This window comes from Acartia tonsa, chromosome 4, assembly GCF_053477335.1.
Source record: "Acartia tonsa isolate MP-2025a chromosome 4, ASM5347733v1, whole genome shotgun sequence".
In the NCBI taxonomy this organism is placed as follows: Eukaryota; Metazoa; Arthropoda; class Copepoda; order Calanoida; family Acartiidae; genus Acartia; species Acartia tonsa.
In genome coordinates, this window is record NC_137263.1 from 42,711,656 (window position 1) to 42,736,027 (window position 24,372).

At 35.0% G+C, this 24,372-nt stretch overlaps 1 pseudogene across 1 annotated transcript; it reads right to left on the reverse strand.

Annotated features, from left to right (window-relative positions):
- Window positions 1-19,523: 19,523 nt before the first annotated feature.
- LOC145317293 (troponin I pseudogene) lies at window positions 19,524-23,816 on the reverse strand (annotated as a pseudogene). The gene is made up of 2 exons (XR_013878965.1): window positions 23,491-23,816; window positions 19,524-20,957 (listed from the first exon to the last, which is right to left on the reverse strand). The product of XR_013878965.1 is annotated as a troponin I pseudogene (transcript).
- Window positions 23,817-24,372: the final 556 nt, after the last annotated feature.

Consider the following 24,372-nt stretch of genomic DNA (forward strand, 5'->3'; position numbering starts at 1 on the left):
TTGTTTATTATTTTTTTCATAATAGTCTAAAACCATGTATGACAAGGATTATTAGGTGAAAAGAAAAGCCTAGCCGTTTAGGAGTTCTTATTGTTCAAGCAAACTGACAGACAGACATACAAGCAAAAATACAGTTACCTTAGTTGTTAGTTGGTGGATGATCTTCAAAATAGTTCTTAAATGTTAAATATATTTGTAAATAAATGAATTTAGAGGGGTGGGGGGTAGTTATAGGGGGGTGCAAGGGAGTTAACTATTATTTAATCTTATCTATGATGCCAAATATTATTATCATTACTTCCCATTCATTTCAAGTGTTTTTACATTAATGCTCAATCTTTACTCGAACTTTTAGCCTTAGATTGAATCATGTTTATAACTCAGGAATCTTAAGGGATAAGACAATGGCTAATGAATTGATGTACATTACCATTCTCCAAAATAAACCTTTCTCTAGATTTCGAAAAGTCTTGACAATGCTACTTTGTACAACCCAATCAAAATTCAACCCAAAGTTTAAAAGCCAACGAAGCAGATAACGTGGTTATAAAGCTTTTGTTATTGGTATGATTTACAGTCCAATGTCCCCATCATATTGTTAAATTAAAGTAATGCATGGAAATATGCAGTAGATTTTAATGTCAAGTAGCTCTTTTTTACATTTTGTTGAATATTTTTAGGTATTGAAATCTTTGCTTAAACCCAAATAGTCGTCATTAAACACAATTTCTTAAAATTTGTAACAAAACAACTTGTGCTAAATTTGTTATATTGCAGAAACGTACATACATGTCCATTCATTTACCTTATTGGTCCATTTTCTTCATTTAGGTGAAATCTAGTACCTATACGCAAATATACGCAAAACAAGGGCAATATTACATCAAAGAAGCGAAATAACACAATAAATGTATAAGTATTGATATATAATCTAGATAACTACCTGGATCCAGTGTTGGGGACCTTTTTCGTCTGCTAGCAAATAGCTTTCTGCTTCAATGTAACGACTTGGCTATTTTAATATTTCCGACGTTATTGGCTGTTATTCAAGACCCAATTGAAAGTCGACACAGGGTCAATTAGATGGGGACATACAGTTATATAACCCCTTCCCCCTCTACTGTTTTACTTTAATGTAACAATTTTAGTTCAATACAGTATTTTTTTAGAAAGTATAAAAATGTTTTAATATAAAAAATTGTGTAGTTATTATGTTAATATAAGAAAAATTCAGCTCAACCTGTACAGTGGTAACCGAGATCTTAAGCTTCAAACAGTCAAGCGTAGATACATAGTTCCACTTAGTTTATTACGAATTGACAAAGGCATATCATTTGAATAAATCAATATTTTCTCATTCATAAGTTAAAGATTTTAAAATCATTAAATGATTTTAAACTGATATGGTAAACTTTTCAATCATTCTACCAAACATGTGTATAACATTTTAAATGGTCGTTAATGAGTGATAGCAATGATGACAATTATGTCCAATACATTATTCTTAAATAATAGTATACATACACCAAAGAGATCTTCTGGGATTAGACAAGGGGTGATAAATTTCTGTGCATCCCCAAAGATGATAAACAAAAAAATATTCTGTAGATTAAATGACTGGTCAATATATTGGATACTTCTTGCTAGTTTTAAACAAGCCAACATAGACATAATAAAAGTACCCAAAGTTTTGGAGCCAACAAATGAGACACCGTATTTATTAAACTTTGGTAAAATATGATTGGTTTGTTCCAAACTGGAAGTATCGAAACTTTTCAACCAATAATTTAATTTACAGAAGGGGCAATTTTGTTTATCGTCACTATGGATTGTATTTTAATTTATCATCTTATTCATTGTCTTACCCTTAAGATCCCTTATCTATATTTCTTCATATTTAATATCTATTTCTCTACTCTGTATTTATATTGAGTCAAGGGTAGTCATTTTAATTCAATCAACCTCCTTCCCATATGACACGCCCCCTTTAAGATTCTCCCATACCCGCCATTTTTTGCTCTGCTCATATGAAACAACACAAAAAAAGTTATGGGTATAGTCCTTTCCATGACATCGCTCCATATGGGGCGATGATTTTCTATAGCTCCTTCAAGGAGCTATAGTATAGCCTCTTATCATATGGAGCGATGTGATAGCCCCTTTTAAGGAGCGTTCATATCGCCTCTTATGATAAGATTCTATGCTATAGCTCCTTCATGGCCTCTTAATAGCTCCTTTGAAGGGGCGTTAATATCGCCTCTTATGATAAGAGGCTATACTATAGCCCCATGATGGCTCCTTCATAGCCTCTCCATCGCCCCTCCATAGTCCTTTACCTCCAGTGCCCCTTCATCGCTCCTTCATCGCCCCTACATCGCTCCTTCATCTCTCCTTCTTGAAATTTATATTAAATTGTACTTTGATGGCCCCTACATCGCCCCTACATCGCTCCTTCATCTCTAATTCTTGAATTTTATATTACATTGTACTTTGATGGCCCCTACATCGCTCCTCCATCGCCCCTACATCGCTCATACATCGCCCCTACATCGCTCCTTCATCTCTCCTTCTTGAAATTTATATTACATTGTACTTTGATGGCCCCTACATCGCTCCTCCATCGCCCCTTCATCGCTCCTCCATCGCCCCTACATCGCTCCTTCATCTCTCCTTCTTGAAATTTATATTACATTGTACTTTGATGGCCCCTACATCGCTCCTCCATGGCCCCTTCATCGCTCCTACATCGCCCCTACATCGCTCCTTCATCTCTCCTTCTTGAAATTTATATTACATTGTACTTTGATGGCCCCTACATCGCTCCTCCATCGCCCCTTCATCACTCCTACATCGCCCCTACATCGCTCCTTCATCTCTCCTTCTTGATATTTATATTACATTGTACTTTGATGGCCCCTACATCGCTCCTCCATCGCCCCTACATCGCTCCTCCATGGCCCCTACATCGCTCCTTCATCTCTCCTTCTTGAAATTTATATTACATTGTACTTACTTTGATGGCCCTTACATCGCTCCTCCATCGCCCCTGCATCGCTCCTCCATCGCCCCTACATCGCTCCTCCATCGCCCCTACATCGCTCCTCCATGGCCCCTACATCGCTCCTCCATCCCCTTACATCGCTCCTTCATCTCTCCTTCTTGATATTTATATTACATTGTACTTTGATGGCCCCTACATCGCTCCTCCATCGCCCCTACATCGCTCCTCCATGGCCCCTACATCGCTCCTTCATCTCTCCTTCTTGAAATTTATATTACATTGTACTTACTTTGATGGCCCTTACATCGCTCCTCCATCGCCCCTTCATCGCTCCTCCATCGCCCCTACATCGCTCCTCCATCGCCCCTACATCGCTCCTCCATGGCCCCTACATCGCTCCTCCATCCCCTTACATCGCTCCTCCATCGCCCCTACATCGCTCCTATATCGCTCCTACATCGCCCCTACATCGCTCCTTCATCTCTCCTTCTTGAAATTTATATTACATTGTACTTACTTTGATGGCCCCTACATCGCTCCTCCATTGCCCCTATATCGCTCCTACATCGCCCCTACATCGCTCCTTCATCTTTCCTTCTTGAAATTTATATTACATTGTACTTACTTTGATGGCCCCTACATTGCTCCTCCATCGCCCCTTCATTGCTCCTCCATCGCCCCTACATCGCTCCTCCATCGCTCCTACATCGCCCCTACATCGCTCCTTCATCTCTCCTTCTTGAAATTTATATTACATTGTACTTTGATGGCCCCTACATCGCTCCTCCATCGCCCCTTCATCGCTCCTACAACGCCCCTACATCGCCCCTATATCGCTCCTATATCGCCCCTACATCGCTCCTTCATCTCTCCTTCTTGAAATTTATATTACATTGTACTTACTTTGATGGCCCCTACATCGCTCCTCCATCGCCCCTACATCGCTCCTCCATCGCCCCTACATCGCTCCTCCATTGCCCCTACATCGCTCCTCCATCGCCCCTATATCGCTCCTACATCGCCCCTACATCGCTCCTTCATCTCTCCTTCTTGAAATTTATATTACATTGTACTTACTTTGATGGCCCCTACATCGCTCCTCCATCGCCCCTATATCGCTCCTACATCGCCCCTACATCGCTCCTTCATCTCTCCTTCTTGAAATTTATATTACATTGTACTTACTTTGATGGCCCCTACATCGCTCCTCCATCGCCCCTACATCGCTCCTCCATCGCCCCTACATCGCTCCTCCATCGCCCCTACATCGCTCCTCCATCGCCCCTATATCGCTCCTACATCGCCCCTACATCGCTCCTTCATCTCTCCTTCTTGAAATTTATATTACATTGTACTTACTTTGATGGCCCCTACATCGCTCCTCCATCGCTCCTTCATCTCTCCTTCTTGAAATTTATATTACATTGTACTTACTTTGATGGCCCCTACATCGCTCCTCCATCGCCCCTACATCGCTCCTACATCGCTCCTTCATCTCTCCTTCTTGAAATTTATATTACATTGTACTTTGATGGCCCCTACATCGCTCCTCCATTGCTCCTTCATCTCTCCTTCTTGAAATTTATATTACATTGTACATACTTTGATGGCCCCTACATCGCTCCTCCATCGTCCCTACATCGCTCCTTCATCTCTCCTTCTTGAAATTTATATTACATTGTACTTTGATGGCCCCTACATCGCTCCTCCATCGCCCCTTCATCGCTCCTTCATCGCCCCTACATTTTTCCTTCATCTCTCCTTCTTGAAATTTATATTACATTGTACTTTGATGGCCCCTACATCGCTCCTTCATCGCCCCTAAATCTCTCCTTCTTGAAATTTATATTACATTGTACTTACTTTGCTGGCCCATACATCGCTCCTTTTCCAAATTTATATTACATTCTACTTTGATGGCTCCTACATCGATCCTTTTCCAAATTTATATTACTTTGTACTTTGATGGCCCCTACATCGCTCCTTCTCCAAATTAGTATTACATTGCACTTTGATGGCCCCTACTTCGCCCCTACTTCGCCCCTTCATCGCCACTCCATGGAGGAGCGATGTAGGGGCGATGTAGGAGCGATGAAGGGGCGATGGAGGAGCGATGTAGGGGCCATCAAAGTAAGTACAATGTAATATAAATTTCAAGAAGGAGAGATGAAGGAGCGATGTAGGGGCGATGTAGGAGCGATGAAGGGGCGATGGAGGAGCGATGTAGGGGCCATCAAAGTACAATGTAATATAAATTTCAAGAAGGAGAGATGAAGGAGCGATGTAGGGGCGATGTAGGGGCGATGTAGGAGCGATGTAGGGGCGATGGAGGAGCGATGTAGGGGCCATCAAAGTAAGTACAATGTAATATAAATTATAAGAAGGAGAGATGAAGGAGCGATGTAGGGGCGATGTAGGAGCGATGAAGGGGCGATGTAGGAGCGATGAAGGGGCGATGGAGGAGCAATGAAGGGGTGATGGAGGAGCGATGTAGGGGATGTAGGGGCCATAAAAGTACAATGTAATATAATTTTGGAGAAGGAGCGATGAAGGGGCGATGGAGGAGCGATGTAGGAGCGATGTAGGGGCGATGGAGGAGCGATGTAGGGGTCATCAAAGTACAATGTAATATAAATTTCAAGAAGGAGAGATGAAGGAGCGATGTAGGGGCGATGGAGGAGCGATGAAGGGGCGATGGAGGAGCGATGTAGGGGCCATCAAAGTACAATGTAATATAAATTTCAAGAAGGAGAGATGAAGGAGCGATGTAGGGGCGATGTAGGAGCGATGAAGGGGCGATGGAGGAGCGATGTAGGGGCCATCAAAGTACAATGTAATATAAATTTCAAGAAGGAGAGATGAAGGAGCGATGTAGGGGCGATGTAGGAGCGATGTAGGGGCGATGGAGGAGCGATGTAGGGGTCATCAAAGTACAATGTAATATAAATTTCAAGAAGGAGAGATGAAGGAGCGATGTAGGGGCGATGTAGGAGCGATGAAGGGGCGATGGAGGAGCGATGTAGGGGCGATGTAGGAGCGATGAAGGGGCGATGGAGGAGCGATGTAGGGGCGATGTAGGAGCAATGAAGGGGCGATGGAGGAGCGATGTAGGGGCCATCAAAGTAAGTACAATGTAATATAAATTTCAAGAAGGAGAGATGAAGGAGCGATGTAGGGGCGATGTAGGAGCGATGTAGGGGCGATGGAGGAGCGATGTAGGGGTCATCAAAGTACAATGTAATATAAATTTCAAGAAGGAGAGATGAAGGAGCGATGTAGGGGCGATGTAGGAGCGATGAAGGGGCGATGGAGGAGCGATGTAGGGGCCATCAAAGTACAATGTAATATAAATTTCAAGAAGGAGAGATGAAGGAGCGATGTAGGAGCGATGAAGGGGCGATGAAGGAGCGATGTACGGGGCGATGGAGGAGCGATGTAGGGGCGATGGAGGAGCGATGAAGGGGCGATGGAGGAGCGATGTAGGGGCCATCAAAGTACAATGTAATGTAAATTTCAAGAAGGAGAGATGAAGGAGCGATGTAGGGGCGATGGAGGAGCGATGAAGGGGCGATGGAGGAGCGATGTAGGGGCCATCAAAGTACAATGTAATGTAAATTTCAAGAAGGAGAGATGAAGGAGCGATGTAGGAGCGATGAAGGGGCGATGGAGGAGCGATGGAGGAGCGATGTAGGGGCCATCAAAGTACCATGTAATAAAAATTTCAAGAAGGAGAGATGAAGGAGCGATGTAGGAGCGATGAAGGGGCGATGGAGGAGCGATGTAGGGGCCATCAAAGTACAATGTAGTATAAATTTCAAGATGGAGAGATGAAGGAGCGATGTAGGAGCGATGAAGGGGCGATGGAGGAGCGATGTAGGGGCCATCAAAGTAAGTACAATGTAATATAAATTTCAAGAAGGAGAGATGAAGGAGCGATGTAGGGGCCATCAAGGAACTCAGATATATATATAAAATCGTGAAGGGGCCATGAAGAGGCGATATTTTATTAAATAGCCCCTTGGGATAAGAGGACATATCATTACCTCTTTAGAAGGAGCGATTATGGAGCGATAAAGGATCATTTAATCGCCTCTTAGGGCAAGGGGCTATCAAATCGCTCCTTTCAAGGAGTCATAACATCGCCTCTTGTTATAAGGGGCTATTAAATCGCTCCTTTCAAGGAGCCAATACATCGCCCCTTGTCATAAGAGGCGATCAATTAAAATCATCGCCCCATATGGAGCGATGTCATGGAAAGGACTATACCCAAAGTTATTCCTACTAATATAAAATTAACCACTAAACCGATATGGTTCTCCTTTATTATGTAGTTTGTCATAGGACCTGGGAAGGTTCATTTCTATATTGGAGGAGATATCCCCCCTCCCAAAAAAAGAGGGGAGGGGGGGGGGGTACTTTTCTATTAATATCTCACTAAGCAAGTTACCGATCATATTTTCCATTTTCGAGAAGCTTTACATTTGCCCGGGTTGGTTCCAGGCTATTAAATTTAATAAATAATAAAAAGCCCTGGTATAATTTTTAGGCTATTTTTCTGGCCCCTCTCGAATCTATATCTCCTAAATGCTATGGGCACGACCGTTAGTTTGTCTGTCTGTACCAAAAGATCTCGCCAGATGGACAGATCTAAAATATTCTTTATGACAGACAGACCATTAGATGTGTTTAACCATATTTAAAATATGTTTTATTTTTTATTTTTTTTATTTTTTATGTTTTTTAATGATAAAACGGATAGACAATGACATACAATCAAACAGACTTATAATCATAAACTAAAGTAAAAGCACCAATATAGATAGACGGAGATATATTATCTTATTAGTTCATAAACTTTATTTTTTTACTGTATTAAAGAAACATACATAGGCCTGATTTAAATTGAATAAAGTAATATCATAATCTACCAACTTACACAATCAAGGGCTCAGTAAGGACTTTAATATAGAGGGGGGGGGGGTAAATTTTAGATTATATAATTTAATTTTTTAAAGGCTTTTCTAAATTAAGTGCTGTCTGTATGTTCGTCCTTAAAGAAATGCTTTTCTTATTTAGTTTAGGGGTGCTTTGATCAGATTTATTTAAAAAAAATGATTATTAGAACAAATAGGCAAAGCCTTTAAATCAACAGCATTTTTTTTCTGTGAGAGGGGATTCAACTATCCCCATCCTCCCCTAAACTACGTCTCTGTGCACAATAATAATTTGAATTGAATAAATTAATATTATAACCCACAATCACAAAACTAACTTCCTTCGTATTCAATACTTTCTTTAGTTTTAGGGATAAAGGGATAGGCAATGGGAATAAATATTCAAATTACTAAAGTAAACTTAAGATCATAAAACTTTCATCTATACACAAGTAGGAGGGGATGGGACATTGTAATGTTAATTTTACTAGTCCCCATAGCTTTATTAAAACATCATCTGAATTGTCAGATCAAAATCTTTGGGAACTTTGATTCTCTTTTGATTGAAGTTTAGTTTAGAGCAGTGGTAAATTTGTTTAACATAATAGGGGTTATTTTATAGTCCATAGTCATATCTTTAGTTCCCTATTTTCTAAATTGGGGGAGGATTTATTTCCTTGCATAACCCTATTCAAGTATCCCTGGAATTATCCAGACAATATGGGTCACAGGGTTACTAACCCAAACAGAGGCATAGATATTCTTTAAAACAAATGGTAGAACAGAACAGTATAAAAAATTGCAAATAATTCAAGCAAAGGCCTACAGAGAGTTTTGCCAGGTGGGTACAACTCTGCAGGGAGTGTAAACAAAGGAAGTCAGGCCTAACAAAAATTTATTTTGAGGGGGGGGAGGATTACACCGTTTTTTGCACGCTCAATAATTTATGAGTGGTTTGAGATTGCAAAATTTACAGATGCTTCTAATTCATAGTTTACTGGGGCAGAATTTGGATTTTTAAAATTACCCTCCATTGTCATATCCAATATTTTTGTAGCACTCCCATGACACTGTTTCTGCTACCCTGTTTTGCTCATCATATCCCGATTCATACATAATGATGTTATTATTATATATGAAGCTGCAGACTCTTGAAGGTTAGCTAGCACAATTTTCCCCTTTTTCTAAATGTTTAATGTTTATATGTGGTGGGTATAAGTTTGATACATTCAGGATTAAGGGACCTTAATAATTAAAATAGATATGCATAGGAGTATCTTCTAGATTTACTTGGTCTATCTGTCTGTCTTTTTCATGGGAAAATTTTCTTTATCTCAATTTGTCAAACTGTCAATTTTCCAGTTTTTTTCATATTTTTGTGCTTTGCAACTTAAAGATGTTGTCATTCTTGTTTTATTTAAAAATCCCTTATCCGTGTAATATTTATTACTAAAGCGTAGAACTAGTATCTAGGATTTATTACATTAAATTGCGCGGTTTTACCATACTACAATTTCATTTCAATCTAGGCATAGTAAGAAAATTAAATATTAGAATAAAATTAGAGTCCACATATCAGTGTTTTTCATCTTCTCTGTAACCATGACATTAGACTGTAAACTTTTCTTGTACCCAAATTTTATCAAAACATTAATGATCCCATTAATTCATTAATTGGCTTCAAACTAACATGTCCAATCTTTTAAATCAATATATTTAATCTACAAAACGGAATATTTTGTTTACAATCATACATAAATTCGTCTATTATCTTTTCCCTTAAGGCCCCTGGGTTTTTATACTATCAAAGCTAACGCTTCAAAGAAGTATGTCAAATAGTTTAGGAACTGTAAAGATTTTGTAAATCTGGTTTTGATCAGTCTAATAATATGTATATACAATACTAAAGGAAATGAGATAGAGTCACATCAAAATTAAAAACTATAATTTGAGCATTCAATTTCTAGCTCAATTCAAAAACCAAATTATGTCAAATTTTTGTGTTGTTATCATATCAACACAAAAGTGTAGAAACTAGAATAATGTCATGTCAATAATATGTCAGCATTGGCCACATTTAGTCAGCAGTCGACATTAAATATTATGTATAATTTTTAGACGGATTGATTGATTTGTTAGAAACAGGGACGGTGGCGTTCAATATCCGCGAAGCTTAGAAGATCATAAACGCACAATAAGCCGCACTTAGACAAGGATGCCAACATCTATAAAATTGAAGCTTTACAAATCAAGACATGAAAATTGAACATACTTACATTTTAGACTTGATTATAGAAATATTTCGCTTGAAAAGTTATACATAATTGTTTAAGGGAATAGGATAATTGTATTATATAAAAATATGTTTTCTATATCAGCATGTTAAAATTGACGTATGGGCTTAAGGAATGATTAAATAGTTGCTACACTTTCTAAATTATACTTAACTATTACAGGAGTCATCATGCAAAGTTTTAAATCGATAGGAAAACTCTAAAGTTAATCAGGAAAAAAAACGTCATATACATTAGAACTGAAAAAGCATAAAATAGAATAGCTACGCCGCCACTGATGTTAAAATGTTAAAAATGTACGTACAGTTTTTAACAATACAATGCAAGTGCTAAAAATATTTTCTGATGAAAGTAAATTTTTTAAAAGAGAATTACGTCTTTGTGTAATGTGTATATATGACACACTTTTTTTTTACGTTTTTCGTCAAATTTTATTTTGTACCCTCTGACAATGGATGTAGAATATACATGAATATTGTGACAGGGGATAAGTTGTCGTCAATTTTGGTTACTAACAGAAAACTCATGTATTGGTCAGTTCGAACATCCAGTTGGAGGGGAGTTGATGGGGTGGAAGGGAGAATCGTTATTTTAGCTTGTTGTGAGTTTCACTTTATTAGAGAACATAAAAATCCTATGTAATAATACATCCGTTCCTCTGACTAATAATTTTTTATCTTACTTTTTTATCAAACTTTTACCGTCTAAGAACTGCTAAACAACTGGATTGATTGTGCACAGATTTTCTGAGATGCTTAAATAGGTTCTGAACAGAAAATTATGATCATTTTATTATTGAGAGTGTATCTCTCAATCTTTATCTAAAAGAGAAGACCCCAGAAAAATATTGCCACCCCCCGCCCCTTCCCCATAAAAAGATTAAATGTATTTAAAGGTGGAACTCCTCAGTCTCTGAGCCTTGTATATATTTAAAAATCACGTAAAAAAAGATATACAGACAGACAATTCTTCACATATAAATTCTAGAGTAGCTTAGCTACAAAATAAATGTGTGTAATGTATCCTGTAACAACATTATGACTTCAAGCATGATAAAAAATTACGTCTTTTCAGCTTTTTTTGGCCTAATTATTTAGGCACGAGGTAGTGGAAAATGCTAAAAAATAAAGTTTTTCACTTTTTTTAAATGCTACTTAACGGCAGAGCATTGGCCCAATAAACATGCCTATAATATGAGTGTTGTTTGTTTAAGCTAAAGGTCTAAGAAAATATGGTTTCTGGGAAGCTTTATATAGGTCCTTTACAGATTTGAGCCATTTCTCTCTCTCTAAAAAGAATAGTCACTGGATGTAAACTTAAGAATCTAATTTATTAACCCTACAAAACGAGAATAAATACTTACAAATTGAAATATAGAGTAGTTAACAGAGATAAGAATAGATTTATTACTATTGATGGTCAATCAGACACAAAAATTCAATCAACTTAGATTTTCTACCAAACGAAGATTTATGGTTTATGTATAATCTTATATGTTTATTCTAATAATATGCGCGACGTAATATCTGCTCTTTCATATCGGCGTGTGTATACTATCTAATCAATAATGTGGACAGATTGTTCCTATGATATATTTCTATTAGTTCAATTACGGGATTGGAAATCTAGATGTTCAATTTTCTATATCTATTATGGATGAGGTATTCCTATTTTAAGAATTGTGTAAGTACATGTTTTTTAAACTTAAATCATTGAATTTTTTCTGCGACAATTTATTTGCAATACAAGGACAGTAAGTCTCCATAAGAGGATAGTTATTAATTTTTGAGATCAAAGACATTATTGAAGCTAAACATTTTTTGATTTTTGTCGGGCGTATAATAATGATAGTTTTGAGATAACAAATTGTTGAACAAAATTAGAACTTTCAGACTAAGGTCGGTCAATGAAAGTTTGAAATAACATATATTTAATTAACAAGACTTGTCATAATTCTGCCTTTTAAAACCGGTGTAATTTGGTAAAAATGACGTCATAGAATACAAAATGATTAGTGATAGGCAAATACACAGACTAAATTATCAATGGCGGACCAGTATAATGTATACCAATTGCAAGATTTATTTTCGTTTGGAATGGGGGGGGGGGGTAGGAGAGGATTCTTGGGATAATATAGTCTAAAACTTGTCCAGGACCAATAATGGGCGCTCCTAAATATTGTTCTGTTTGCGAAATCATACAAGTTAAAACACATACATCCAACTACTTTAGTACATAGATTTTGACCAAACTAAATAAAAGGAATCGTCGCTACCCTAAATGTTTAACATTGTGATTGCATAAATTTGCTGAGCGTCATTACTCCAGCCTTATCTAATTTTAATCTGTGTCTCAAATGAAATGCAAAATTGTAGGGAACAACATAGAAAAAGTGTAAATTACTACATTTAAAAATATTTTACGTTTGGCCGTGTTGGTCTGTCCTTTTGTTTCAAACGAAAAACTCTGAATAGCAATATTAACCTCCAAGATTATTTTTATCAAATGGAACTGGTAAATTGAAATGAAAAAATTGTATTGTTCCTGGAAGGGAGGTGACATTGGACTGTAAATTATACTGGCCTATATAGTTTATGAACTCGTTTTTTGGTCCAGAAACTTTGCTTGTACATTTTGCAACATAAACTTATCCTTAGGGTTTGGAAATGAAAATTTGGTGCTTTCTCTCAAATCAAGTCTGGACAACCCCTCCAAGCCCTTTTAACGACAAAGTCTGGAATGGAAAGCTTTATTAATGCCAAACCCCTGTGGAGCCATAACCATGCAATGCTATCCTGCAAACTAACCTAACCAAACATAACCTAAATTAACCTATACTAAACTAATCATATGATTCCTATTATCTTTTTTTATGTCAAAGTAAGCTGGAAGGGGTGTTATTTGCTCCCCTAGATACTTAGAGGGAAATAGCCGAAAAATTCCGTCATTGTTATGTAACTAAACAATGTATTAAACGCAAATTAGGACAAAATTGTTACAAACGCAATCAAAAAAAAATTGAAGCATTTAATTAACCTATATTTCGTCGCAAGAAAATAGACTACGCAAAAATGTGTACGGTTGAATGGTAATTTTAGGTATATTTAAAGGATTATATTTAGAAAGTTCATAGTTTTTCTCAAATTTTCATTGCATTTCTGTTCATTCGTTTTGAGTTTAGGATATTTTTTTTTCATTGGAAGAGTTTGGACAACCCAATCAAAATTCTATCTTTACCCCCAAAGTTTTTATGCTAACCTATTGCTTGTTATTTTAAGTTACTGACTTTGACGTAGCAAATTACTTATATTAAGGGTATGAAATATAGAGTAGCTGCGTTATCAATTTATAAAGTTGTCGTAATTTTATAATGAAAGTTAATTTTATTTAATTACAGCTTAAATTGCAATTTTTAAAGAAAAAATTTGTGCAGAAAAATTAAATTTAATGATGTGAAAAATGTTTTCCAATTAATATATTCTAATGATGTAAGAAAAGACAAAAATCTTCCAAAATTTTAAGAAACGAAGTTTTTCATTAATTATGGTAATTTCGGTTAATGTAGCAAAACAGAAAAAATAATTGTACGAACATAACTAAACTGCCAAAAAGTTGACCCTCTGTTCCGCTGACATCTTTAAACACAGACACACACCCTATTATTAAATATTAAAGATTAGTAGACAGCTAGTTAATAGTTAGCCGACGAAATTCGGTTTGAAATTAAATTTGTCAGGTTTCTCACGTTATATAGGCCTTTCATTCAGTGATAAAGGTATAAATAAACAGATATTTTTTTTATTTTAATTGTTTAATTTTAAAGTTATGTTCAATTTTTAAAATGGATGGACAAGTGGACAAATAGAATCATAGAAAAAAATTATTCAGTTGTCATAAAAAAGAAATAGCGAATATTTGTTTAAGCTTGACCAATATACTAATTATATTATATACCTGATGCTCATTGGTATGCAGTCTATTATAAATAGGAGCTGAGATTAAACACATTTTCCCCCTAGAGTTACGGATGAACTGACAGACAGACAATGTTAATTATAGAGTAGATTTGCTACTAAAAAACACTATATTTGGCTTAGGAACTTTTCAGCTTCATATTTACGTTGATATTTCCAATATTAACCAAAATAAACTTGAATATCCCTTAAACACTATTCTAATACTGATAAGGTGATATAACAGCAACAACGATGAAAAAACCCAGTTTTTAAAGCAAAGCTTTTCTACATTTGTTTTTACCAAATATGCCTGTCCGTGTATTTGTGAATTTTCTCGTCAATTTCCTAGGTCAAAGTTGTCTTACTAACCCACCTCTTAACAATTATATATTACCCTTTGCATTTGACAAAGGCCTTAGTACCCTTTCCACCCCCTAACCCCAACACAGACAAGTCATCTTTGGTTTTAGAACTTTTAAATACGTAAATGAATAAGACAACAATCCTTTAAATTTAAGGTCTAACACTCAATTGTTAAAAATAAAGTCACACAATTTACATTGAAAAACTGGGTAATTTTTTATATGACGCCTTTTCGAGGGATTTGAAACCAACAATAGTTCAAGAAAAGTAAGTATTTTGGGTTGTATGAAAAAGATCTCTTAAACTACAAAGCTAATCTAGTTATAATTTTTAGGACACCTTGGGGCATATCATCCAAGCATGGTTTTCTATGATGTTTGATTATTCCCATGGATAGTTCAATGTAAGATTACCATAGGAGTTCGAACATTATTGTTCTTTCACATTATTTACATCTTATAAAATAGGTTTATATTTTTCAGTGAAGCTGTATGTATATATCTGTTGTGTTGGTTTTAGACAATTTTCTTCTCTTCCCTAGAGGCAAGGAGCAAAGCAACTACTAAACTTACTTCAAGTCATAGCCATCTTTTAAATGGTTCAAACTCAGAATCTGGGAAACTGGAGCCAATTATTTATCGGAATTTACCCCCAATTTCCTGCCCTTATAAAGTAGAGTTACATTAGAAAACCCCAAACCAAATAATCGATTACATTATAAAACAGAGATTCCATAGAATATTAAATAATTTTTCAATTAAACAGATTCTGTTTTACAGTACAGTTTTACTATCCTTGCAAACTTGATGCAATCACTATTGTTTATTTAAAGTAGGGTATACCTAGAAATATCAGCAAATTAATTATAAAATATAAATTTATTTCATTTTTTCTCCTAATAAGTAAAGTTTACTTTAGACAAATCGAAATATGTCTGTTTTAACTGAAGTGATGAGAATATTTTTTTCGTTTGACACGAAAAGAAATATATGAAGGGTAGGGTATAAGCAACCTTTAGAGATGTTGATGCTTCAGTACGATTTAATCACAAACAGACGAACAGACCATAATTTGCTAAATAAAACTTAACTAATGAAAATGACTAAATACTTAGCATAACCGACCTTCACCTTGTTGTGATATGCAATCATTTTTTATAGGAGTAGCTTCTCTTCAAGTTTAACTTCCATTTAATTCTGAACTAGCACTAAAACACAATTAGAAAGAAAACTGATATTTATGGATCTTATTGACACTTATCATGTAATGTACCAACGGCTACGCCCCTAGAGGCCTCTAGGGGAACGTAAAATGTTTTCTTTTCAATCTATGTTAAAATCATCTGGTTACCAAAAACATTTTTTTTTTGTAGCTAGATTGTGTTAGTTATTTTATTTCGGTTTTAACTGTTTATCAAAGATATACTCAGAGCGGCTTTTTTTTTTGGTGATTTTTGTGATTTCTCTTGGGAGGGAGGTGGTACCTGTCATAAAATAGTTATAAAACTTCCCATGACCTATAAGAAGCTACCCTGTAAAGGAGAACCATATTGGTTCAGCGATTAGCGAGTTCCTTCGGTACACACAGACAGGCGTAGAACCGGTTACTTTATTACAAGAATAGCTGCGAATCTACAGATGCATTTCTCCTTGTTTGTTCAATTATAAATTTGAGTGAATGCATTAAAACCAAAAAACGTGCATACAAAATCTATTTCTTAAAATAAATTTTTCTATAAAATCATATTAGATCTTAAGGCATTCCCAAATATTAATTCTATTGTGATTCTAAAGTTTGGAATATCTCTAAAACAGCCTAACTTAAACGATTTATGAATATGGTTATGAAATGGGTTTATGTAAAACCGCCAACAGCAACTGCGAATTCTCCTGTTTTGTTTGGTCTAATGGATGTTGTAAACGGTGCTGCTTGCTAAAATATCTAATAATCTTCTTTCCAGTGCAGTGTGGCTTCGAAACCGATTATTATCCCCTGGATTAGAACCGGTTCTCAGCCATACTGACAAATCATTTATAGCATTATATTATAGACAATTTTCCATGAATGATAAAATAAAAATTCATAATTGTTTATCTTCGGCCCCTCGGGTTTTTAATTTAATATTCGCGGAAAGCTGTCTCTAATACGATGTGATAAACAACGTTACTCTAACCATTACATTGTTTGACCGTATAGTGTGAGTTTTGATGAAAGTAATCAACCTTGTTTTTGATATAAATATTTTGCAAAATTAACAAGTTAAGTTAAACTTATTTTCAAACAACATGCACAAAAAATCTTCTTTTGACTTTTTTTCTTTAGTCTAAAATCTTAATCTATTTTCAAGATTTTAAAATCTGTCAATTTCCAATACTTTCCAACTTAAAAAATCAATCTTGTTTTTATATGTCATTTTAAACAAACTAATCCAATAACGACTTGATTTACAAAATAAGCTTCAATTTTAGCTTGCTATTTAGAAAAAAGAAAGCATTTTTGTATAAATATTATTGGATACTGAGTCTCCCTTAAATCCTAATATTCTTTTAGCCTTTAATTAAACATTTTTTTAAATTTTTTTTTTCTCACACAGCTGACAACACACACACACACTCACAAACACACTCACACACACACGAACTGCTCTAAATAATAATTTAACATTCTTTAAACCAGAATATCCGTCTACCTTTCTCAAAAACGGGCCTTTGTAAGGGTGTATTATAAATGTTCATTTGAGTACACTTAAATTTCAAAAAAATAAGATTTGTTTATTCCTACAAAAAATAACCTAATTTTGATATTTTTAAAATCTATCAAGAACAAATAATGATTATTTTTAATTAGATATTTTTAAAAATTTTTGACTCACCCCCTAATTTATTGAGGTTAATAGATGGTGAACCTCTTAATAGAATGGCTTATCAAAGTTGACGTTCAAGTAATCCAAGAATAGTTATTTATCGCATAGTGTTATAAACAACTTTCCGCGGAGAGTAAAGCGACAAATAAAAGGCAAATGTTTTTAGCCCTAAGGAGGTGTTGATATTATGATTTTTCATTTTACTATTCCTAGAAAATTTTCTATGATACGATACAATAATCTTACGAATATTAATCGTTTTCGAAGCCATACTGGAAATTTATTTCACATAGATTTCAATAAAAAATATTTATGTTGTCAATTGTATCAAGTTTTTCTGACCCATTCACAATGTCATGAACATCAACTCATTTTTGCAACTTTTAAGAGGAAAATATTGGGAACATTTTATAGCTAAAGGGTAAATAACTCTAATAAGTTTCTATCTGTGCTAGCAACTTCGCCCATAAGTTAACTATAGTTACAAGTTATAGTAAAAGATGCCTGGGACTTAAATAAAGCCTCTTTAAATGTAGAATTCAATTATTTGGAAATGGAATACAGCCATAAAGCTTTACTACTTTCTCTCATAGACTAGCACTTTTCCTCTTTCATTGGAGGGAGGGGTCAAAAAAGTCCTTACCAAGTCTAAAGTTTAATTATGAAAAATCCTAAATACATCACAAGACCTATGTAAAATAAAAAAATATCTGATGTAAACGAGATCTTAACGGACAAACAATTCTACAAAACTTTCTTATGTAATATGACTAGCGGCTGCACTCTAGAGGCCTGCTCTAGTTGAGTTGCTTGCACATTAACTTTGTTGTTGATGATCCTAACCAATATATTAAAGACAAGAATTAGTACAGGAAATTATAGAAAACTGATTTCCTCCGCAATTTAATAATATTACACAAATTTTCTTCACCAAAAGGTTAAGAAATAAATGTTGTACTGCTGCTGTGCCAGATGCGTGAGATTAATAGTAAGAGTATGGGGAAATGTCTAGGCACTAAACAGGCCTAAAACATAATCATGCTCTGTTAGGACTTCCAGACAATGGTCGTGCAATCAAAGTGTTGGTTATTTTTAAGGACCTCACTACTCACAGTCCCCAGAGGTATTTAACATGATGAAATGAGTATAGGGGCATTTTTTTCAATCCATAAGTATAGAATCTTTTTATATTGCATTGGAACGAACAAGAGTTGCGTAATTTATTTTTTTTTTTCATGATACGCCAATTTATCTTTTATAATTTAAATGGAATTTTAACAATGATGGGTATTCCCATAAAAACGAATAAAAGCAGCGCGTTAGACTCTACGGGCTTTGCTAAATAAAAAAGAAAATAGCATTAAACCAAAGTAAGAGTAATATGGGCATTCCCTGCCATTTCTGAGATAATTTGCTTCAGACAAAAGAAACCTTACCAATAAATTTAGAGTATGGATTTGATTCGGTTTTACACTATATGAACGTACATTTTGACAATTAGGCAATTACGTTTTTCACTTATTTCTTTAGTTTTTTGTTTGCTTTTAAAATTTTAATGCAGACAAAACATTGGTTTAAGTTGCGAAGTCCGAAATTACCTTTTTTTTACATCAACGTCTACTAAAATTTTTATTTCCTTAGCTCCTAAAATGATAAGTACCAAGTGTTTTCCATTTAGCTGGAAAAAACTGATATTACCCATTTTCATTGTTAAATATACTTAAACCTTATTCTGCGCTACCTGCTAGTGCGATGTATTAAATTTCATAATCTATGGGAGCTCCATAGGGTTAGTGCAACTCACAGGGAATAGAAACATATTTTTTTCTACGTCAGTTTTTTTTATCTATCTACTTTCAAGTTTCCCTTACTAGGCGCTTGCACAGACATTTTTTAGGAAGATATTGCATACGGGGGAGGTGGGCAACCTTTATTTATTCACTCCCAGTTACTCCCACCCCCCAGTTCATTACTCTGTATTAAAACATTTGTTTTCTCTTTAAACATTTTTTTGTTGCTTTTTTAGCTAGAAATTATAAATCCTTTCAACGATTATCTTTCCTAACAGTAATAAAAATCTAAAAATAAAAGAAATGAATTTGTACACAAGAATTAAATTTTGCATTGTAGCATCATTTATTGAAGGCAGATTAGAAAGTTTACTACCAAAAAAAAAGACACGAAATACCAAAAAATGAGCTGAGTTAATAACGAGGCTTGCTTCACACCTAGGATATATTTTGTAATAAAACTGAATAAGTCATCTAAAGATGGTCACTAAATGACAAATGCTTGTTTAAAATTGTCATTATATATAAAGAGAGGAAATATAAAAACTTCCAACATTTTGTATAGATATGAACAACTAGGTTTTTTAAAACAATTCATATACAATGATTAACATTTGTATTAACAAAAAAACTGTATCAACATTTCTGTAATTAAGTTATATATAATATACGTATGTACAAAGGTGTATTTGCTGGTCATTAAGACTAAAACACTGAAAAAAGTATGGCAAAAGTAAAAGGTAAAAACTCCGACAAAAATAAAGTATTAATAATAATAGTAAAGATGGCGCCCTGTGCTACATATGCTACCAGAGGCCGATCCTTAAAAAATTATACAATTCACGAGAGAGAGACATAAAATATAACAAAAATATTATTGAGGAGAAAATACACAATCTGGAAAATGATTTGTTGTCTGTGGTTGTTGTTGTTGGTTTGAGTCCTGGCCAGGTAAGGAAGGCCGCCACGAGGTCACCCGTCCCCCGCCACAACTATCTGGTGTTGTTCTTGTTGGTGGTGGTTTCCTTTTTTTGTTTTTTTTTTCAAGATGGAGTTTTAGAGACAGCACTGGAGCAGCGTAGGCACGATACCAACACACAATAGTTGTGTGGGGGGGAGGGGTGGGGCGGACACAACCCCGCCCTGGTTACAGGTCAACAACAGAGGGGCACAGGGTGGTTGGATGGGTTGTTGGCGGCGAAGAAGGTGGTTTTAACACCCTCCCCGCCAGGTGCTTTACTATTCTACACTATGATAATTAGCCCTTGGACTGCTTGAGCTGGTTGGCGAAGGCAAACTTGGCGGCCTTCTCTTGCAGCTTGGCGAACTTGTTCTCGTACTTGCTCACCTTCTTCAGGGTAGGCTTGATGAACTTGCCCTTCATGTCTGATACAGAGATGGTCAGCTCGTTGATCTGAAGGTCGCGCAGGATGACCTCTCTCTGGAGGAAGAACATCTCTCCCTCAAGGCCGTACCACTTGTCAAAGTACTGCTGGCAGATCTTCTTCAGGTCGTCAATGTTGGCAGACTCGAAGTCGGCCTTGGTGCCGCATCTCTCGGCGATCACGCGAAGACGCTCCTCTGCCTTGCGCTCCTGCTCCTTTTTCAACTCCTCGGCCGCCTTCTTTCTGAGAAGAGTACGCAGCTTCTTCTTTCTCTCGGGGGTCATAAATCCCTTCTTCTTTGCCATTTTGAATTTGTTTTGTCCTTGTGAACTACACACACAACTGGCCTAACTGGTATCGCGGGGGAGCACCTGAAATGAATAGCAAATTAATATAAAAATGTAATAATCAAAATAACTTAAATATAAAAAGGGCACTTCAAATCAATTAGAAAGATATAGAAAGTGTCAAACATATTAAGAATTTAAAAATTTGTATGGGAAATGTTATGAATTGAAGTACCATTAAAACAATAAAAACATTCATTCACAAAAGTTAATTTTAGCCCACTCATAAGGTATTAAATTTTGTTTAAATTTTTTTTTCTGTCCGCTGCTACTATTTATCTCAGGTAAAATGCTGGAGCCATTATTCAGCAAATATGAATAATTTGTGTGGGCAAACACAGGGTAAAATTGGTTTGTAGTGTAACTAAAGTAAAGTGACAAAATGACAAAGTAAAGAATAGAGTAGCCATGTTTCTTCACGTTATATTTCTCAAAATTATGAAAAGATTAATTTATCTTCCATTATATATCCCTATACCTCTATGCTTTAGCGCACATAGTTGAAATAAAGCAACTGTCATTTCTAAAAATATTTGTTAGATTTAACCTTAAAACCCGAAATAGGTCAACAATGTGTGACTTGTTGTAAATAACTTTAATCAGTTCAGAAAAATCTTCTAAAGTGCTAAACCATTAGGCTTTTATTATCGAAAAGGCTTTGATTTGGTAATAGAAAAATTTCAAAAAATTGTTTACTTGTATACCAAATTAAAAAATTCCATTAGGTGATTCAAAAATACTTTTTAAGGTTGTCGTTCCCTTTTTTCTGCCAAGGCAAAGCCCCATGGGACTAAGGGCAATGTCATTATTTTCTTAAAAGGAAAATTAAATTTAAACAAATAATGGAATTTTTTTTTAGAAATGTGCATTAGAATACTTCTAGCCTGGGCTAATTTTCAAAAAGAATTTTTACAAATTTTTAAGAACAATCAATACCTCTGAAAATAACAACTATCTCCTTTTTTTCTCCTTTTCCCCTTTTTTCCTCTCCCTTTGTCTCTCTTTCTTTTATTATCTTAAGTCAGCCAAATATTGTTAAGAGACAAAAATATTTGAGATGAAATAGCTTTCTCAAGAATGAGATATTAGCCAAGAGTGCCCAGAGGAGGAGATGTTGAAGGGGGGGGGGGGGACTCAGCAACCCACCCCTCTCTGTCACGCCGTGCCGGTCATTCCAGAAAAGGTATGAGGTCAGCTGATATAATAACTTGGGGGGAAGGGGAGTGGGTGAATGTCATGTCCTAAATATGGACCATCACAATTTTTTACCACCCAATTTATAAAACATTCATAAATTTGAACATTTAAAGTAAATTTTTCCCCTCAAATAATTGATTTTATCATTCATTAAATCATAAATCTTATATATACATTAACTAAACAATAACTAAATGACTATTTAAAGTGTTGTCCTGTGATTTCTAGTAATTGTCAAAAGTTTGATTATATTTTTGAAAGACAAACTTCAAAGAAAGCAATTTAATTCGTTTCTTAAAAAAAAACTTTTTAGGATGACTCATATAATAGTTGTTCTTTTATAACAACTAATTTAAAATTAGCCCGGGAAATAATGATAACAAATTAATTTTAATTAATGGTTATTCAGATTTAAAATTGAATTAGAATATTATGATATGTGGCCTTTTTGGTATCCTTTGAAGGCTTTAATAACATGCTTCTTATTTTTTTGATAATATGACTTATTCATATTATTTATAATTTAGGTTTTATGCCACTTACTTCATAACTTTATTTATTTACTATTGAATTAGGGTTTTATTTAATAAAAAAATAATCATTTTCCAAAGTAATATTTTTTGCTTACATTGAGGGGACACTTTGTATTTTTTAAAGGATTATTTGTTGGCTATTTTAACATTATTTTAACCATATCAAGTTTCTTACTTAATGGATATAGATTAAAATCTTCTTGTATACCTATGTAAAATTTCTTTTAAATTATGTTTTACAGTTTTTTTTATGGCAATTAAAAAAAATGGTAACTTTAAAAATCTTATTTATCATCAAAAAAGAAAGAGAAATAAGCATAATGCATAGTTTTTCAAAATGTTTTGATTTCTAATAAAAGACCTCCTAGAAAAAGAAAGTAAAATTAATTAACTACATTTAAAAGAGCCTCTGTTATTTAATTTATCTTATTTATAAGTAATTTGTTGTATTTATTTTAATGAGATAGCTAGAAACGTTGTACTACATAAGAAGATTTAAATCAAAATATTTCAAATATGAAAATGTTCATTTTTAAAAAGATATTTTTATTTATCAAAAACTATTTATATTTTTAATAATCTATCAATAATAATTAAACACTAGATTTCACGTGATCATATTTTTAAACCACATTGAAACACAAATATCATATAAATATAAAAACCAACTATCGTGTGCTAAACCATTTTATCCTGTAATGAATGCCACCAAAACCAACAATTATAAATTGTCTTTTTGCTTTATATTCTCTCTCTCTTGTTTTTTTTTATGATAACATGAAGAAACATGAATTTTTGTGAACTTTAATGAAGTTGGCAGGCACTACCTCTTAGTGAGCTGTTAGACGGGTACTGGAGTTAAGAAATCAATAGTGGCAGAGTAGCAAGGCTCGTGCAAGGTTACAACGGCACGCCCAGCCTCCAGCCAGCGGCCAGTAGCCACCTGCCAGGTCAGGTCCGCGAGAAACAGGTCAATCAAAACTGCCATTTAAATCCAAATTCCAAATTAAAACAAACAATTTGAAAATCATCTAATTTTTTCCTAAGATGAATGTAACTTAAAAATCAATTTAAAAGCATATTTACCCCTGTTAAAGTAGTGAATACAATAGCTATTCTGAAATGACACCGACAGACAGACTGACAGACAAACAGGCAAGCATACAATACATATTTTCTCATGAGAATAGTGGACCAAAGGGGAAGAGAAATCTAGGGCAGGGGAGACGGGTCAACATGAGAGAAAGAATGTTCAACAGCTTCTGAGAGAACAGGGGAAAGGGAGAGGGAAGGAAGCATTGTTTGACCGGCCAGGGAGAGGTCAGGGGAGGTATGATAGTGCCAGGAGGAGGCCAGAGGATGTCAGATGAAGCCAGGGGAAGGTAGCAAGGGGTTGTACACGGCTAAAGAAGGTTGAGGAGGAGATAGGACACATAGAAAATTAAATGTATTGTAATATATACAATATACATTATATACATTTGTATGAAATGAGAATGTTAAAGGAGAAGAATTATAAAAGGGAAAAAAGATATAATACTACAATAGGAAAGTTTTATATCTACTCTAGTCTTTCTCTTCTTATCTATCTGTACAACCCCCCCCCCCCCTTCCCCATCTTTCTGTTTCTCCTTTCTTACAATAATAGAAATAATGTGAATGCAAGTTTTCTCAGCACAATTACCAAGAAAAAATCTATTAACAGCAAA